Source organism: Octopus bimaculoides, chromosome 2 (genome assembly GCF_046866305.1).
Source record: "Octopus bimaculoides isolate indiv1 chromosome 2, ASM4686630v1, whole genome shotgun sequence".
NCBI classification, from domain to species: domain Eukaryota; kingdom Metazoa; phylum Mollusca; class Cephalopoda; order Octopoda; family Octopodidae; genus Octopus; species Octopus bimaculoides.
Window position 1 is genome coordinate 79,011,973 of NC_142929.1, and position 20,000 is coordinate 79,031,972.

The 20,000-nt window shown below is 38.4% G+C and overlaps 1 protein-coding gene across 4 annotated transcripts in view; it reads left to right on the plus strand.

The window, feature by feature from the left end:
• LOC106868411 (allatostatin-A receptor) overlaps positions 1–20,000 on the plus strand; it is a 53,052-nt gene that overhangs the window by 9,470 nt on the left and 23,582 nt on the right. Inside the window, exon 1 of one of the 4 annotated variants that reach the window (XM_052978379.2) lies at positions 1,514–2,537. The exons of 2 other annotated variants lie outside the window; for them this stretch is intronic. The gene's annotated coding sequence lies outside the window, so the exon portion shown is untranslated. Of the gene's footprint in view, positions 1–1,513; positions 2,538–4,382; positions 5,518–20,000 lie in introns of those variants that run through there. One more of the 4 variants, XM_014913645.3, reaches the window with a different exon arrangement.

The following is a 20,000-nucleotide window of genomic DNA, read 5'->3' on the forward strand; positions in this document are numbered from 1 at the left end:
CTCCTTATCTTTATTAAAGGCCGGAAAGAAAGAATTAGAGAGACAGAGAGAGAGAGAGAGAGAGAGAGAGAGAGAGAGAGAGAGAGAGAGAGAGAGAGAGAGATGGTTGTGAGGGGAAAGAAAATGAGGGCAGATTGCTTTTGGTTGAAGATATGGCATGATGGAGAAAAAGCAGAAAGCAATGCCGGGAACGGACGAATAAAAGCCGGCACACCGGGCTGATCACGTTGGCTAAGTTCTAGAAATAAAAACACCACCATCACCTCCATTACCACTACAACCACCACGTAAACAGTGGCACCATTATAATAACACTTTCTGTGAATATCATCATCATCATCATAATCACTATAACAAACGCTGCTTCAATCACCATCTCCATCGTCTGCACTTTCATTAATTATCCAGCTTTTACTAGCTTTAATTTACCATCACCTTGCACAGCCCATTTCTATCTTCGTCGTTGTCTGTCACAAGGCTCCCGTAAAAAAAAAAAGCTGAAAAACAAAAATAGAGAGTATACCCTCGCTACAATCGCCGCCGCCTTCATAATAGTTTTGTCTTTTGGACTTCGACTGCGGCGGTATGGCGTTGGTGGCGTTTGCGGTGGGTTGAGAGTGCTAGAGGTTGAGGTGAGGACGGCTTGAAAGGCGGCTCCTGTTACAAAACTAATGTCAAGACCTGGGATGAGAAAAAAAAGAAAAAAAAAGAAAGCTGGGTGAATGAAGACAGGTGTGTGTGTGAGTGTGTGTGTGTGTGTGTGTGTGTGTGTGAGTGTGTGTGTGTGTGTGTGTGAGTGTGTGTTTTGTGGACCAGGTAGATAGAGTGATAGCTTTAGATACATGAACAGACAGATAGATGCACACAAGCATGTATGCATACATTCATGTATGCATGCATGCATGCATGTATACGTACGTATGTACCATCTTCTTTTAATTTCTATCTTTTACTTGTTTCAATCATTAAACTGTGGCCATGCTGGAGCGCTGCCCTGAAGAATTTTTAGTCGAATGTACAACCTCTGTACTTATTTTTTAAAAGCCTCGTATTTTTCCATCGGTGTTATTTGCCGAACCACTAGGCTACTGGGAGGTAAACACACCAGCACCTGTTGTCAAGCAATGGTGGGGGTACAGACACAAAGACACACACACACACACACACACACACACATATGTGTATATATATATATATATATATATATATATATATATATATATATATAAACACAACGGGCTTCCTTCAGTTTCCGTCTGCCACATCCACTCGCAATGTTTTGATCGGCCCAAGACACTTGCCAAATGTGCCACGCAGTGGGACTGAACTTCGAACCATGTGTTTAGGAAGCACGCTTCTTACCACACAGCTACACCTGCGCTCCTATATATACATACGCACCATATATATACATGCATATATATACCGACGTACATTCATACATGCATATATACTACATACATAGTACATTCGTACATACATACATGCCTACATACATACCTACAAATAAACAAATATAGTGATGATGGTGGTTGTTGTCACGATAAAGAGTTTTTGCGGTAGGTTAGTTACAGCACTATATGTTAAGTATTAATAGCTAATATATATTTCTTATACACACTCACTGTATATTAATAGCCACTATATATTCATATACACCTTGTTTATATTTATAACTACTCCAAATTTATACACGCCTTTATTAAAACAGGTACCCAGTGACATGTTGTTAGCAAAGGTCAGCGATAATAACCGATATTCAGTTATACATACACACACACACACTTATATATGTGTGTGTGTGTGTGTGTGTGTGTGTGTGTATGTATTCACACTTAGTCATATGGGGGCGGGGTAATGGACTTGATAGCAAACCAAACCCTTTATTTTTTATTTATTTAAGTCATTGAACTGGGACCATGCTGTTGCACTGAAAACGACTCCAGTGCTTTTTTCCTATCGTTCCTGTTTGCTGAAACCGTCAAGTTACGGGGACGTAAAGAAACCAACACCGGTTGTCAAGTGGTGGAATGTACAGACATACATTGTAAAAGATAAAACTCCACTTCGTTCACGATTGACCATGGTATTGCACCACCTTGAAACGTTCCTCTCCGAGGCACAAGTCCTGGCAAGGTTGTTTGTTTGTGATAGACCAGTAGTTGTCCATGCGTGCCAGTCTCCCTTCACGCCACCGATGTTATCCAAGCGAAAGGCAAAAGCTGGTACAGCTTCGCACCAGTGGCATTGCAATTCATTTCCTACAGTCAAGTGAACTGGAACAACATGGAATGAAGCGTCTTGCTCAAGAACGAAACACCACCCGGTCCCAAAAACGAACTCGCAACCTCAGATTGTAAGCCCAACGCTCTAACTACTGAGCTATGCACCTTGATACAGAGAGAAAGAGATAAAGAGAGGGGCGGGCTTCTGCACAGTTTCCGTCTACCAAATTCATTCACAAAGCATTGGTCGGCACGAGGTTATAGAAGAAGTGTCAAGTGGTGGAACTGAACCCGAAACCACGTAGCTGCAAAGTGAGTTTCTGTGCTTAATATTAGTGCCTATATAATTAATATAAATCCTTATATAGCTTTTTACTATTGGTCCCAAAGTGGCGAGGTGGCAGAATTTTTAGCACTCCAGGCAAAATGCTTACCGGCACTTTGTCCATTTTGACGTTTCTGAGTTCAAATTCCTCCGAAGTCGACTTTGTCTTTCATTCTTTCACGGTCGATAAAATAAGTTCCAGTGCAGTACTTGGGTTGATCTAGTTGACTTACCGTCTCCCTACGAAATTGCTGTCCCAAGATTTGAAAACAATATTGTCCCTCTATGCTTTTTTTCCATTTTCTCTGATGATAGCTTTAATATATATATATATATATATATATATATATATATATATATATATATATATATATATATATATATATATATATATAGTTCCTATACATCATTCGTGTTAATGTCTATATATCTGAAATATTAATGCTGAGATGTCTTTCATTATTGCCTACATATCTCTCTGTAATACATCTTCAATGTTTGTGCCAATAGGTCTCTGATATCAACGCCTATACATTTTTTTCATATTAGTGATGACTCAAGGGCCGAGACTTTCGTCCACTGACAGTTTATAAGAACCAATACACGATATATATATATATATGTGTGTGTGTGTGTGTTCCATATATATGTTTTTCTTTCCTTCATTTAACTGAACATGAACTTTATTCTACACACGCACGCACGCACACACACACACACACACACACACACACACACACACACACACACACACACACACACACACACACACACACACACACACACACACACACACACACACACACGCACACGCACACGCTTCAGTTTACAAATTGATGTCCCATATATTTAGTTTCTGAAGGCGGCGAGCTGCTGGCAGAAACGTTAGCACACCAGGCGAAATGCTAAGCGGTATTTCGTCTGCCCGCTACGTTCTGAGTTCAAATTCCGCCGAGGTCGACTTTGCATTTCATCCTTTCGCGGTCGATAAATTAAGTACCAGTTACGCACTGGCGTCGATCTAATCGACTTGCCCCCTCCCCCAAAATTCCAGACTTTGTGCCTAGAGTAGAAGAGAGTATATTTAGTTTCTAAGCTTTCCGAAGTTTGACAGAAACATTAGCGCATCGGACAACATATAACATTAATATGAAATACAATTTAGTGGAAGTACTCAATACTGTTGGAGAAAGTGCAATAATATGACTCTGATTCTGAAAACAGTGAAGGGCTCGAGCAAATCCAATCGAAGTGTGTATCAGAAATCTCCAATTGCCATCCGATCACGCACATGCGCGCGCGCGCGCACACACACACACACACACACATACACACACTTGCGAGTGAGTGAACAAAGGACAGAAAGCAGCACTCAGCACATTTGTTAGGAGTTACACATTTTTTTTTTCTAAACAACAGTTTGACTCAGCTCTGCATGACTTCAAACTTTCACATGGTTTACAGTTTCAAGGACGCATGGGACACGTCCTACATGGTTGCTTCCTACGTAGCAACCAACAAAAGTTTTAAGTCATGTGGGGCTGAGTCAGATTGTCATTTGTGTGTGTGTGTGCGTATGCGCGTGTGTGTGTATTCTGCAATTTTGTTCAAACTATGTCCAGAGCCTTCCGAGGTGTGTTCATGTTACCTTAACCGATTCTGTATGCTGTTGATCATGACCAAAATACTCTTCAGTTTTATTGCCAACGAAATGTAAAAATGTACGTTCTATAAAAGAAGAAATTTAAGTTCTGCAATCTTATAACTTCCCCTCTGATTGATGATGATGATGATGATGATGAGAGAAAGAGCTTATCTTTCATGTTAGAGGAGTGCACTATATTGAACATGTGTGTGTGGGTGGGTGTGTTTAAAAGTATCAACTCGCTACCACTACCTTCATCATCATCGTCATCATCATTGTCCTCAGTGAATCTACACATTTGCGACTTTGTGTCTGAGATTAACTTTGTCCTCTCAAGTAGTGCGTGCGTGCACTAAGTAGAAACCATTTATTGTAATCATGGATAGAGTTTTGAATCGTCTATTGTTAACTAAATTAATGGAGCCCCCGTCCCCTCCCAAAGCTCTGGATATCGTTAAATCATCTGCTTAATGTCATTAGCTGGTTATTGTTACAGAAAAGGCGTGGCCTAATAGTTTGCTTGTGTTAGGCTGGCGATTATAATATCGTAGGTTCAATTCCTGAACCGGGCATTGTGTCCCTGAACAAGGCACTTCACTCTCGTGCATCTCTCTCTAGCTGTCTGTCTGTCTGTCTGTCTGCCTGCTTGTATGTCCCTCCCCCTCTCTCTCTCTCTCTCAAACTGTTCCGAATGGTTGATGACTGGTTGATATAACAATGCATAATATGCAAGCAGGTGTAACCTATATACGCAACTTTTCATATAAATATATTCGTCACGCCTGCTATCGCTTGTCTTTCTTTCTACATACATACATACATACATACACATGTATGTAGGTGTGTATTTTATGGGTGGAAAATGTGAGGCAACCCAATAACTGAAGAATGCTTATTTATTTTGAAATTGCAAAATCAATATAAACATGCCGCATGCAAATGGCCTGTTTGACAAGAATCAGCTGTTGAGACGTTTTCGCTGTTCTTAACAAACGCGAAGGATATCAACCAAAAATAATAAGTTATTTTATACCAATGTGAAGGTGCGTGGTCTTGTGATTAGGTGCATTGCAATCACACTCGTAAATTCTTATGATCGTGGTTTCGACTCCTGAACCCAGCGGTGCGTTGTGTTCTTCAGCAAAACACTCCAATCCACTTAGTTGTAAATGAGTTCCAGTGGTGGCTGGAAAGTTAACTCTGCAACGGACTAGCATCCCGTCCAGGAGTGTGAGGATATTGTAATCTCAGTCATTCATAATCTAGGGGGAACCGGGTTAACTTCCAGCCTCATGAGTCTTTGAGCCCACGACAGACTTAAAGTAAGTTTCTTTGTATCAATATTATCATTTTTTTAAAGGTAGCAAGTTGGCAGAATCATTAGCGCGCCGGGCAAAATGCTTAGCGGCATTTCGTCCGTCTTTATGTTGTCTGAGTTCAAATTCCTCCGAGGCCGACTGTGCCTTTCATCCCTTTCGGGGTCGATAGAATAAATACCAGTTGAACACTGGCGTCGAAGTAAGCGACCCACTCCTTTCCCCGAAATTGCTGGCCTTGTCTCAAAATTTGAAACCAATATTATCTCGTATCTATCCATGCATATCATCTATCCATGCATATCATGTACAAGCAGACAAGTATTATTCTGCTTATCACGATATGTGTTCAAGAGTAGCACTTTTAAATGCCTTCAATGTCTATGAAAGGACATAGTCAATGACATCGTCCCTAGAACTAGACTGGTGCTTTATTTTATCGACCCTGGAAGGATGAAAGGTAAAATTGACAGTAGCGAGATTTGAACCCAGGACGTAAAGCGTTGGAAGAAACATTACGAAGCATTTTTTTTTCGACTCTGTTCCAACCCCACCACCTTTTGGGGGTTACTAATTTTGGTTTTCTAATTCGGCGGGATTTGAACTTCACCAGGCATTTTCCTGGCGTTCTAGCGATTCTGCTAGCCCGCCGCCTTGCATCTAAAAATAACAGTAAGAACATTTATAAAACAGAATTTCTTTGGGTGCTGCTAGTTGTAAATGCATATATAAATATAGCGATCTTTCGAATTTAGCACATATAAGATGATGACCTCTCGTACAACTTTTTCAAAGGTATTTCATTAACATATATTCGTATCTTTGTCATTCTTACTTCTCTTGTAGTTGCTTCTGATCTTTGATCGTTGATCAAAGACGTTCCAAACCTGATCATATCTAGTTTCTTTTTTTTCTTCCTTTCTTTTTTTTTTTTTTTTTTTGTATTCTCAGATAAAGTCTATCTAGGACTACTTTATCAAATGTGCCCTTCCTTTTTTCAAAACTGTAGGCAGCAGCTGACATAGATTTAACTGCTTGTGACTGCTTAGTTCCAAGTAAAGATGTTCTATCTTGGACCATCCTGTCGTATGTTCAGATACAATGTATCTAGGATTACATTATCCAATGTGCCCGTCAATTTTTAAGACAATAAGGAGTAAGCTAAGAGAGATTTATTAATTCCCAAGTAATCCTGATCAACGATGCTTCAGCCTTGGCTATCTTGTCTTTTAATCAAACATAGTGTAACTAGGACTACATTATCCAATGTGTCCTTCTACTTTTTAAAACAGAAGGGCATGGTTCGAGTGTATACACTCATCGACATAGTATACACTCATCTTAATTACTTGTACCTCATTATATATCTCATTGTATATCTAATTACTCCACTCACTACATCATCTATTACAGTCTTTCTGTTGCATCACGCGATAGCAGTGTGAACTGTGCAGACGGGAGGAGCGAAACATCAGTTATATATCTAGAACAGACCAAGGACCCAAGGCTTTTAAGCCGTGACTGCCTCTTTTTGCGCGCGTGTAAGTCATGGTGTATATAGGACTGCATTATCTATACTGCTCTTCCTTTTTTTAAGATAATAGAGGGACATTTGACTGCCATTTCCAATCATCTATACTTATATTTGATTGATATTTCCATTAAGTCGAGTGACGGCATTTGGTTTCCTTGTTGTCCCGTCGTATGCTTTAGTGTGTGAATATTGTGTGTATATAATTTATTTATAATATATTGAGTTGAGTTTTGGTCAGGTGCTTAATTATGAATACTGGGCTTGATTCGTCTTTCAGAAAGGGGTCACAACTTCTTGGCACCTTATCTAGGGGGATATTTACCCTCGGCTCCGCTTCACAGTACAGCTTAAATTAAAGGACTTTTGTAGAAGTTGGCATTACACGGTCCGAACGCGTGTTTTGAATGTGTGTATGTGTGTGTATGTAAGTCATGAGGGAAGAGAGAACGCACTGCCCAAGACCTGTTATAAGACCCTGAAACTGGTGGCGGAGAGGAAGGTATCCTTAAACCAGAAGCTTAACCCAAATGCTTGCAACAGATTATATTCCCCGACAGGCACCCCAGTAGGTGACAGTTTAAGTCTACAACCCAAAGACGATAGGAATTCGGAAAAAATACCACAAGGCATCTGGTCCGCCTTTCTTTCAGTTCCACCAATCCACCAACCTCATAGTTGGTACTTTTTTTCTTTATCGATCTCGAAAGGATAAAAGGAAAACTTAATTTTGATTGGATTTGAACTCAGAAGACAGAGTAGTGCATGTGTATTTATGTATGCGTGAACAGATATGACCGAGTAGTCATTATTGGGAATAGCAGTCTCGCCCTAATCACTGCGGTTTTATGGTGGACATGATCCGCTAGTCACTATAATGTTACGGTAGACGTAATCTCTCTCTCTCTCTCTCTCTCTATCTATCTATCTATCCATCCATCTATCTATCGATCGATCGATCTATTTATCTATCTACCTCGTTACAACAATATAGCTAGATGAAGACCACGTCTATCGCGGTGATCTTTGGCACACACTATGAATCACACTAAATCTAACGAAATAAACAGAAAGAGGGGTGGCTGTGATGCTTAGCGTAATAAACAACTTAATTGGCGTTTCAAGTTCAAACCTGCTTCGCGTAGTGACTCAGAGAGAGACCACGTCTCGTGATGCGCGCGTAAATAATTTTCCCGCCAATAATAGTGCATTGTGGATAATAGTCGCTACTCGCTCTAGTGTGTGAATGCTGTGTGTGTGTGTGTGTGTATGTATGTATGTATGCATGTATGTATGTATACACACGTACACGTTTTGGGAAGGTTAACGTGTAAGTTCTTTAATATACGAGATAAATGGATCTTCGTTGTTTTGAATGGTGCTTATTCCAGTTGTTGGTCAACTGCATTCATTGAATTACAGTGTTGATTGTTGAGTATTCCACATATACGTGTACCCTTAATGTACTCTTTTGAATTAGAAGTATAATCCACCCACCCAACGGCTTTCGCACAGTTTCCCCTCTACCTAATTTCACTTATAAGATTCGTGTTCGGTCAAGCCTACGATAAAAGACCCGTGGTGAAAATGCTATGCAGTGGGATTGAACCTGGAGTGTCATGATTGTAAAGCGAACTTGTAAACCACTCAGCTGTGCCTGTGTAAACACACACACACACACACACACACACACACACACACTGTACATGCATAATCATGTTTACATAGGTATGCACATATTCATTTACATAAAATATTTTTTTGCCCCCCCCCCTCTCTCTCTCTCATGTGTGTGTGTGCGTGCGCGTGTTTGTGTGATTCATTACAAGTCAAAGCTAACCTCTTATATTTATTTCATCGATATTTCCCGCCATGCTGCAAATATTGATTCTACGAAAGTCGGCTGACTGAAACCCCTCAGGTGACGACGACGACAACAACATCAACAACAACTACTACTAGTTTTTGTTGATGCTATCATTATTATGTTCGTTAAGATAATAAGCTGACAGAATCGTTCAGCGCGTCGGACAAAATGCTTAGTAGCATTTCATGTGACACTTAACGCTCTGAATTCAAATGCCGCCGAGGTCTGCTTTGCCCTTCATCCCTTCGGGATCGATAAAATAAGGCACCAGTCTAATATTGGGGTCGATGTAATCGACTTACCTTCTCTCCTAGTATAGTTGATATCGTAAAAGAGGCAGTTTTTGTTCGAAAATTTTCTCGATAAAATCACCCCAGTTGCTGTATTCAAAGTTGCTCTAAATATTACATGCTAAAAACTTTTCGTTATTGAAATTAGGGTTCGTCTAACATACCCGTGCGTCTTTTATGCCAGGGGTTTTCAAACTGTGGTCCGCGGACAACAGGGGGTCCGCAAGGACAAGACAGGGGGTCCGTGGACAGCAAATACTTTTTATGGGCAATTTGATTTTATATGTTTTTTAATCAAAATCTTTTAATTGACAATAAACCTATTTGTTAAATACTGTTAAAATAAATAAATGTAAGTAAATAAATGTAAAAATATGTTATTTTAAGCAAATATTTATGTATAAATTTCATAAGCGGTTATAAGGGGGTTTATAAGGTAAAGCCTGAAATATAAAGGGGTCCGCAAGTCAAAAAGTTTGAAAACCCCTGTTTTATGCCATCAAATATGCGTTCCTTACAAACACACTATTGTTTAGAATGTTGCCGTTGCCGTGTTCATTAGATAAACATTGTTGTTTTTTGTAAATGAAGTCAACAAACAAATCTTCCTTGCACAAATCCTTCCAGCGATGCAGATAAGGTCTTTTCTACTTTAATTTTTAGCTATCATATCTCCAGTCACAATTATAGTTAAGTTCGATCATATATTATAAGTAATATAAAACCTATTTATTCAAGGACGAAGACATTATTTAGTATTGTGTGTGAGAGACCGCTCTCGTTTCACGTTCTGAACGTTTAAAATGTTGATTTGCTCCAGTTCTTTTCTTTTTTATTTTTAGAAACCGTGCAATAAACTGTAATGTTTTCGTTACGGAATACGACTAACTTTCATTATCGTTAAAGTATCAGGCAAAATACCTTGGTATGTGTAATTACGGTTCGTTCTGAATACGATTTCCGCCGATTTGAGGTCCTCTTTGCTTTTCTCCTCACCCCACAAAGGTGGATAAAAATAAAAAGTACCTGTGAAGTATTGAAGTCGATGGTATCGATTGATCCCTTCCCCTAAACATTGCTGGTCTTGTTCCTAAATCAGGAACCATTATTCTTCAAATAGTCTGAAAATATTATTTTTAAATGCAGTAGGGTATGATTTTGAAGAGATTTGGCAGTTATTTCTCCCAGGTCAAGCGTTCACATAATGGCTCCTTAGTTGGTTTGGATATGTGTGTGTGTGTGTGCATGCGTGTGTGTATGCGTCTATACGTGCGTGTATGCATCCATGCTTGATTACCAGTATTGGTCTGTTTATGTCATTGTAACATAGCAAGCGTAAAATTCCGGTGATAATACACAAATTTAGGATATTTTTATACTTTGTACGACTTTAATCTGTATTTCTGGATATATAATCAGTTTATATGAAGGTAGTGCAAATCCAGAAATATTTATTTGTAATTACAAAGAAAAACTACTCTAATTGGAGTGGTGTTCATCGGACGACCCTCAAAATATACCAGCACTAATAGCTGTAGCAATACTGTTTATATATATTCTTTTATTCTTTTACTTGTTTCGGTCAATTGACTGCAGCCATGCTGGACACCACCTTGAAGGGTTTTAGTCGAAGAAATCAACCCCAGGACTTATTCTTTATAAGCCTAGTATTTATTTTATCGGTGTCTTTTGCCGAACCGCTAATGTTACGGGAACATAAACACACCAGTATCGGTTGTCATGCGATGGCGGGGTGGGGGTACAAACACAGACACGAATATATATATACATACATACACACACACACACACACACACATATATATATATATATATATATATATATATATATATATATATATATATATATATATATACTTTATTTAAAAGCAGCAGAAATATAACAAAAAAAAGGTAAGTAAACCGTTACTCTGAGTTTCACGTTCCCGTTCATCGGACGCTGCTTTTAAATAAAGCATATTACTCTACCTCTGGTATTTGAGTACTCTTTTTTCCACCTTGTTGCACATTGCATGTGCTTACTCCGGTATATATATATATATATATATATATATATATATATATATATATATATATATATATATATATATATATATATATACACGACGGGCTTCTTTCAGTTTTTGTCTACTAAATCTACTCTCAAGGCTCTGGTCAGCCCAAGGCAATTGTAGAAGGCACTTACCTAAGGTGCCATGCGGTGAGACTGAACTCGGAACTATGTGGTTGGAAAGTAAGCTTCTTAACCACGCCTGCACCTATAAAATAAAGCTCTCAGAAATAAGTTACGATACATATCGTAAGTCAGAAAAATTATACCTTTGAATATCAACCCTGATATTAGTTTCAAATTTTGGCCCAAGACCAGCTATTTCGAGAGGAGGGGCCACGTCGATTACATTGCCCCCTCCCCCGTGTTCAACAGGTATTTATGCTATCGATCCCCGGAATAATGAAAGGTAAAGTCGACGTCGGCAGAATTTGAACGCAGGACGTAAGGACGACCGAAATGCTGCTAAGCATTATACCCAGCGATGCAACAATTCTACCGAGCTCGCTGCCTTATATATTTATTGTGAATATCGACGCTGTGTGGTTTTCGTAAATGTGTTGTTTTCGTTAATATATGTATAGGTATCGATTAGCGATCGACCTAATTTCGATGGGAGTGGCTGAGTTGTGACAGGGGCAGGGGGAGGGAGGTTTGACAAGGGAATTGTATGTATGTGTGTGCGTGTGGAGAGAGAGAGAGGGGGAGAGAGGAAGTTGTGTGGAAACAAGTCTCATGTTTCAGTGCATATATAGATTGCATTTTTTTAGAAAATTCTTTTAACTATACGTGTGTGTGTGTGTGTTTGTGTGTGTGTGTGTGTATACACATATGTATGCATATGTATGTATAATATGTATATGTATGTATATATATATATATATATATATATATATATATATATATATGTATATATATGTATGTGTATATATATGTATATGTATGTATATATATATGTATGCATATATGTTGAATACTCAAAATGAGGAGTAGATAGACAGCTGATGAAGGGTCCTTTTTCTGTGTTAACTTGTCCTGTTTTCCCTTTTTTTCTCATTGTTTATGTATTTCATGTTATTTGCACCATTGGTGATGTCCTGTACCCATATATGCATGTATATATATCTATATCTATGTATATATATATATATATATATATATATATATATATATATATATCTCTGAGTGGTTGGCGTTAGGAAGGGCATCCAGCTGTAGAAACTCTGCCAAATCAGACTGGAGCCTGGTGTTGCCATCCGGTTTCACCAGTCCTCAGTCAAATCGTCCAACCCATGCTAGCATGGAAAGCGGACGTTAAACGATGATGATGATGATGATGATGATATATATATATATATATATATATATATATATATATATATATATATATATATATATATATATATATATATATATATATATAGGTGCAGGCATGGCTGTGTGGTAAGAAGCTTGCTTCCCAACCATATAGTTCCATGTTCAGTCCCACTGCGCGGCACCTTAGGCAAGTGTCTTCTACTATAGCCTTGGGCCGACCAAAGCCTTGTGAGTGGGTTTGGTGCACTGAATTTGAAAGAAGCCCGTCGTATATGTGTGTGCATGTTTGTCCCACTGTCATCGATTGACAATTGATGCTGGTGAGTTTATGACTTTATAGCTTACAAGCCCGGGAAATTAGACCAATAGAATAAGTACTAGGCTTGCAAAGAATAAGTCCTGGGGTCAAGTTCTTTGACTAAAACCCTCCAAGGTGGTGCTCCAGCATAGCCACTGTCAGATGACTAAATCAAGTTAAAGAATAAAAGAATACATATTCAGTGTGTCATTTGCTTTGTTTTAACTTGTATTTACTAAAAGTTGTTTTTAAAATGAAGTGGTTATCTATCATATCTCTTTCTGCTGCCACCAATATACTTTACAAATGATGACACTTGTCAAGACATCCTTTTTATTTATTCGTTTATTTTCTTCTGTTTTGTAAGAGACTCTGTTTCATTAACATAGCAATATTAGAAGAAGAAAAATATATACAAATGAGGCATGTAATAATGTGGTATGAGGTGAAAGCAGGGGGCAGGGATGATGGCAGTGAGAATGGGTGGGGGAATATTGGCAGGGAATTGGTGCTTCATGGAACACTGGAGAAGTTTATACTATCTTTTACTCAATGAGAATATGTCAAATGGTTTCCCAAGTTTAGAAATAGTAACTGCACAGTTTTACAGATGCAGCAGTCTTGCTATGACGCTTAACAGAGTTTCATAATGACAACAGTGTTAGTTAGTCATCATAGTTTTATTTTTGAGAAGAATTGCTTTGTAACTGTCACAAGAAATGGCCTAGAATCCGCCCCCCCATCTCTCCTTTTCTCTGTCTCTCTGTTCTCCCTCTTTTTCCAGTCTCCACTGACATTTGTAACTACTTTTGCCAAAAGTCTTTCTGTGGGTGCCACAGGAATTATCAAATGGTAATCTGTAAACATTTTCCTGATTCTCCACTCATGTCAGCACCATCTTCCCAATTAAATACCATTTAATAAATAACAGTTATGAAGGAGGGGGATATTCTAGAGAGGTATTTTCTCTCTGTTCTATGATATTAACAAATATTTTTACCCTTTTTCTGTATTTGTTGGCACAAGTATTTATTTATATAAACCACAAACATGGTAGTGTGATTAAGAAGTTTGCTTCCCAACCTTTGGGTGAATTTGGTAAATGGAAACTGAAAGAAGCCAGTCGTATTTTTATATATAATATATATATATATCATGATGATGATGATGATATATATATATAAAAAACGGAGACCAAGGTCCTTCCTGAGCCATGGGCTCATAAAACCAATTTCCATGGAGTATATATTTCCATGAGGTATATATATATATATATATATATATATATATACCTCGCACCACCACCTGGATGGGCCTGGTCTATCACAGAATTACTCACTTTTGCCAGCTGGAGCAATGTGAAATGAAGTGGTTTGCTCAAAAACACAGTACATCACCTGGTCCAGGAATTCAAACCACAATCTTACCATCATGATTGCAACATGTATGTATGTGTATATATATATATGTGTGTATACACACACATATATATATGTATGTATATGCATGTGTGTATGTGTGTGTGTGTATATGTGTGTGTGTGTATAGGCACAGACATGGCTGTGTGGTTAAATTGTTTGCTTCACAACCATGTTTTTATGTTCAATCTTATTGCCTGGCACCTTTGGTCTTCTACTTTAAGGCTTGGGCTGACCAAAGCTATATGAACTGATTTGATGGACACAATGTAAAAGAAGTGCATTGTGTGTATGTATATGTATTTATGTATGTGTATATGTGTGTTATATGTATGTGTATAAGAACAGGTATGGGTTGGGGACAGCAAGGGCATCCAGCTGTAAAAGAATACTTTAATAACTTTGTCTTATGTCTCTTCTCTATGCTTGCATCACTACTACTAACATCAGACACAAAGTGACACGTGTGTGTGTGTGTGTGTGTCTGTGTGTGTGTGTGTGTGTCTGTGTGTGTGTGTGTGAGAGAGAGAGAGAGAGAGAGTGTGTGTGTGTGTATTTGTTTAAATATACATACATCTGTAAGTTTAATATTTCATTGTATATGCATATATGTATATATATATATATATATATCTGTATGGATAAATCCATGCCCACGCACGCATACACACACACACACACATATATATATATATATATACACACACATATATATATATACCTATATATATGCAATGGTTTTATCCATTGATCTATGCATGCATACTATTATATAAATATTATATATATATATTATGTTATATATGTATGTATGTATATATGTGCATGCACATGTATTTGTGTGTGTATCTTGTATGTGCACACATGTGTAGAACATTCATAATTCCTTTGTCTGAAAGAACTGTATTACACATAGATTTGCAATGGATTTCTCATCTATCACCCCCCCCCCCCCCTCCAACCCTCTACTTCTCTCCACCACCCTACTCCATCGTTTTCTACACATCTTACAGAACATCTCTTCTGATGCTATACAGCATACATCATCATCATCATCATCATGAATAGCACTACTACTGCTATTCTCACAAATATTATATGACTACTACCTGCCACCATAACCATCATCATCATCAACGTCATCGTCATTGACTACCATCATGAATGCAGCCACCTCTACCACCACAACCACAACAACAACAACAACTACTACTACCTGAACTATCACTGCTTGCATTTCCACCATCATCATCATCATCTTCATTATCATCATTTGCAGCAGGACTACCATCACCACAGTGAGCAGCAACACCACTGAGACTACCACTATCATACCACCACCACCACCACCACCACTACTATGGTCATCACCATCACCGGCATAATGACAGTGAAATATTTAGAAATTCTTAAATCCAATCAATTTTACTATTCTGTAGTTTCTATTAATTTTCATTATTGATGTCATGGTAAGGAAGGTTTAGTAGTGGTGGTGGTGGTTTTGGTGGTGGTGATGGTTGTTGTTGTCGTCGTCATTGTTGTTGTTGCTGTTGTTGTTGTTGTTGTTGTTGTTGTTGTTGTTGTTGTTGTTGTTGTTGTTGTTGTTGTTGTTGTTGTTGTTGTTGTTGTTGTTGTTGTTGTTGTTGGTGGTGGTGGTGGTAGCCTGACTTGAAAAAGGAAAATAACAATTTGTTTGAATGAACCCTTCAAGGCAATGCCCCAGCATGGCCACTGTCCAAAGATTGAAACAAGTAAAAGATAAAAGATATTTGCCCTGTAGCTATAGGCATAAGATTCTGGGTTCAGTCCCACTGCATGACACCTTGAGCAAGTATCTTCTGCTATAGCCTTGGGCCAACTAAAGCCTTGTGAGTGGATTTGGTAGATGGAAACTGAAAGAAGCCCGTTTTATTTATATATATGTGTGTGTGTGTGTTGTATTCATGTGTGTGTGTGTCTGTGTTTGTTTCCCACTCCGCCACCGCATGACAACCAATTTTGGTGTGTTTATATCCCTGTAACTTAGTGGTTTGGCAAAAGAGACCGATAGAATAAGTACTGGGCTTTCAAAGGGTAAGTCCTGAGGTTGATTTCTTTGACTAAAGGCAGTGCTCCAGCATGGCTGCAGTCAAATGACTGAAAAAAGTAAAAGAATAAAAGAATACACGTGCAGCTGCCTCCTTGACTGATAGTTAGTCTTGACCTACATATAGTGGTGTCAGTAGATCGAGTATTGTAGTGATGGTCATTTGTGGAGAGGACAGTGATGACAATGTAAATCATCATAACATCTTATTGTTGAGCTCCAAGACAGCCCTGAGAGAGCACACAAACCTATGATAAAATGACAGTCCAGTCATGATCATACCTTTTTTACTTCTGCACTAGTTTACCTGGGACAAGCCAGGCAAAATGCTTAGCGGTATTTCGTCTGTCTCTATGTTCTGAGTTTAAATTCCATCGAGGTCGACTTTGCCTTTCATCCTCTCAGGGTCGATAAATTAAGTACCAGTTGCATAGTGGGGTCGATCTAAGTGACTGACCCCCTCCCCCAAAATTCCGGGCCTTGTGCCTAGAGAAGAAAAGAATATTATTCTAAGTGTTCATTTTGTAAGGCAATGATAGGGTGTGATTTAAGGGAGATTTTCACTCCTCCCTCTTGTAAGTCACCGACCATTTAGAAGTTCCCTCATTGGCTTCAATAATACAATGTTGGTATGGTTGGTGTTGTTGTTTAACCCTGAGTCAGTCCTGATTGAGCACATCAATGATCAATCCATATGAGACCATCACATTATCCAATGTCTCCTTCTTTTGTAAGATGTTAAGATGTGGTTTGAGGGAGATTTTTAGCTGCTATTTCCAGAAAGGTAAGCAGCTCCATAGAGATTCTCTTGTTGGTTCATGGCTGTTAGAGGTAAGTAAACAGTACAGGTATGGGCTGTAGTTGTTGCAGAGGTAATAGTGTTTGTCGTTACAGTATGAGAGTTTGTGACAGTTGGGGGTGACACAAGAAGTGTTGAAGAAGAAGGTGGTGATGGTAATGGTGGTTTTGGGGACAGTGATGGTACTGGTCTGATAATGATTGTGGTGGCGGAGGTAGCAATTGTTTATTACATGAAAAATTATGATAATTGTGTGTTCAAGGCACTTGTGTTGATAGTGGGAGGAGATGATGATGGTGACGATGATGATGGTGGTGGTGGTAGTGATATAATAATTAAGGCAGTGTATTTTGTTATGGAGTGGTTTAATAAATGTTGTAGTAGTGGTAGTCATGGCAGTAAGGACTATCCAGTAATGTCATGTGCTGTGATGGTGATGTGGATATTGTACTGTGACTATGTTCCAGGAAGTCAGGGTGTGATGGTGGTGACAGCGGTGGTGGTGGTGGTAGTGGTTTGTTATGGAGAAATCAATCTAGTCTACTCGTTCTAGTTCATTGACTTTACTATGATAATAGCTAGTTCTACTACTGCTGCTGCTGCAAGCATTGCTGTGATTCCTTCATCTACAACCGTCACTACCGCAAAACAAAACACTGCTACCCAAACTACTGCTATAAGTATCACAACTACCTCCACCACCACCACCTCTACCACCGCCTACACCATCAACAGCAAAACTGCTTTTACTGCGATCACCACAATCACATCAACAAACATTACAAGCAATAATAATACCACATCTACTGCTACTGCACATGCCATTATTACAACCACCACTATACATACTGTCATTACAACCACCAGTTTCACAAGTGTAACCACTACAACTAGTACTAACAACCACCAACATTGCTGCTGCTGCTGCTACTACTACTACTACTACTACTACTACTACTACTACTACTACTACTACTACTAGAAGAAGAAAACTAGGTCACGTGGCCTGCATCCTTGCACACAGCAGCTTGTTTGTTTATGGTGCTTAAAAATTAATAGTTGAGTGACATAGTTGTGTGTGTGTGTGTGCGTGCATGTGAGTGTGTATGAATATGTGTGTGTGAGTGTGTATGAATGTGTGTGTTAGCATGAGAAAAAGAGAGAGTGTGTGTGTGTGTGTGCAGACTTTAGTGAATGTGCATTAGTATGCATACATTCATGTGTGTGTATATTTGCATAAAAATATATGTGCACTCTCATAAAAACGTGCACCCATATAAAAATGTATGCACATGAAGACATAGTTAATTATGCACATTTCACTAAAAGCTATAATATATGGGTGTGTGCAGACGTATGTATCTATGGGTGTGTGTGTGTAGATGGATGTGCATGTGATTGTATTCATGTGTGTATATGTGTAAGTGTGCATGTATGTATGTGTTTGTATGTATGCATACATGTACGAATGTATGTATGGATATATGTACACATGTATGTATGTATGTATGTATGTATGAATTATGTATGTATACATGCATATGTGTGTGTATATATAAACTACAGTTTATTGTACTGCCTGCATTGTGTAGTCTGAACTGTAATATATAAACTTACTTCTTTACACTTGCAGTATTACATGTATAAATGTGTGTGTGCGAGTGTGTGTGTGTATGCTTGTGTATGTGTGTGTGTACACTTAACCTAATCTTCACCCTAATATATTAACTTGTCTTTTTACACTTTCAATGCATATATGTTATGTAGGTATGCATGTACGTACATTAGGGTGGAGTGAAAATAAAAAGTTGTGGAAATTGAAAATGCCTGAGGCCTAAAATTTTGCTATATATTATTACTAGAAAAATACTAAATTTTCACCGAGATCAGTCAAGGGCAAACCCGCCAAACTCCCTCAAACCCACCAAACTCCGCTATTGTAAGAAATTTACAAAAATCCCTCATTTTCGGATTTAGGGGGCTTAAGGGAGTAAATGCCCTTGATTGATCTCAGCGAAAATTTAGCATTTCCCTCGTAATCAAATATGGCAACATTTTAGCCCTCGGGCATTTTCAATTTTCCCCACTTCTTTATTTCCCTCCATCCTAATGTACATATACAGTTATGTATGTGTGCACGTTTGTTGTGTATGTACATGTATGTTTGTATAAGTTATATATATATATATATATATATATATATATATATATATATATATATATACCATCATTTAATGTCCATGCTCCATGCTGGCAAAGAAAAATATGTAACTACTATCAGATCCTGTCCTGATAGTAGTTACATATTTTTCTTTATTGTAGTAAGTTTAACAGTTGTTTCCGGTAGTCATCATAAATTCATTCTTGATAGGTTTGCTTTATATATATATATATATAAACAAAAGTAATGAGTATATGCATATATACGTACAGGTATGTGCATACCGACATCCACCTGTATGTATAGGTGCATATCTGGGTACAGGACATTGCAAACAAACGTAGACGAGAACACACGAGCCACATAGAGAACATTCTACTTCATCAGCTACCCACGTTTTAACACCGGCGTTTCGACGAGAAAGTGAGAGAGAGAGAGAGAGCTTATGAAGTATTTTACCTGGATTGATAATTCCTCACTATTTGTCTATATATATATATATATATATATTGTCCTTCAGGTGGTGGTGTCACTTAAAAAGCATCTGTGCTGGCACTGCGTTAATGACAGTGCCGTATAAATGCACCCGTGCCAGTGTTGTATAAATGTGCTTGTACTGGTGATGCATAAAAAGCACCCAGCACACTATGTT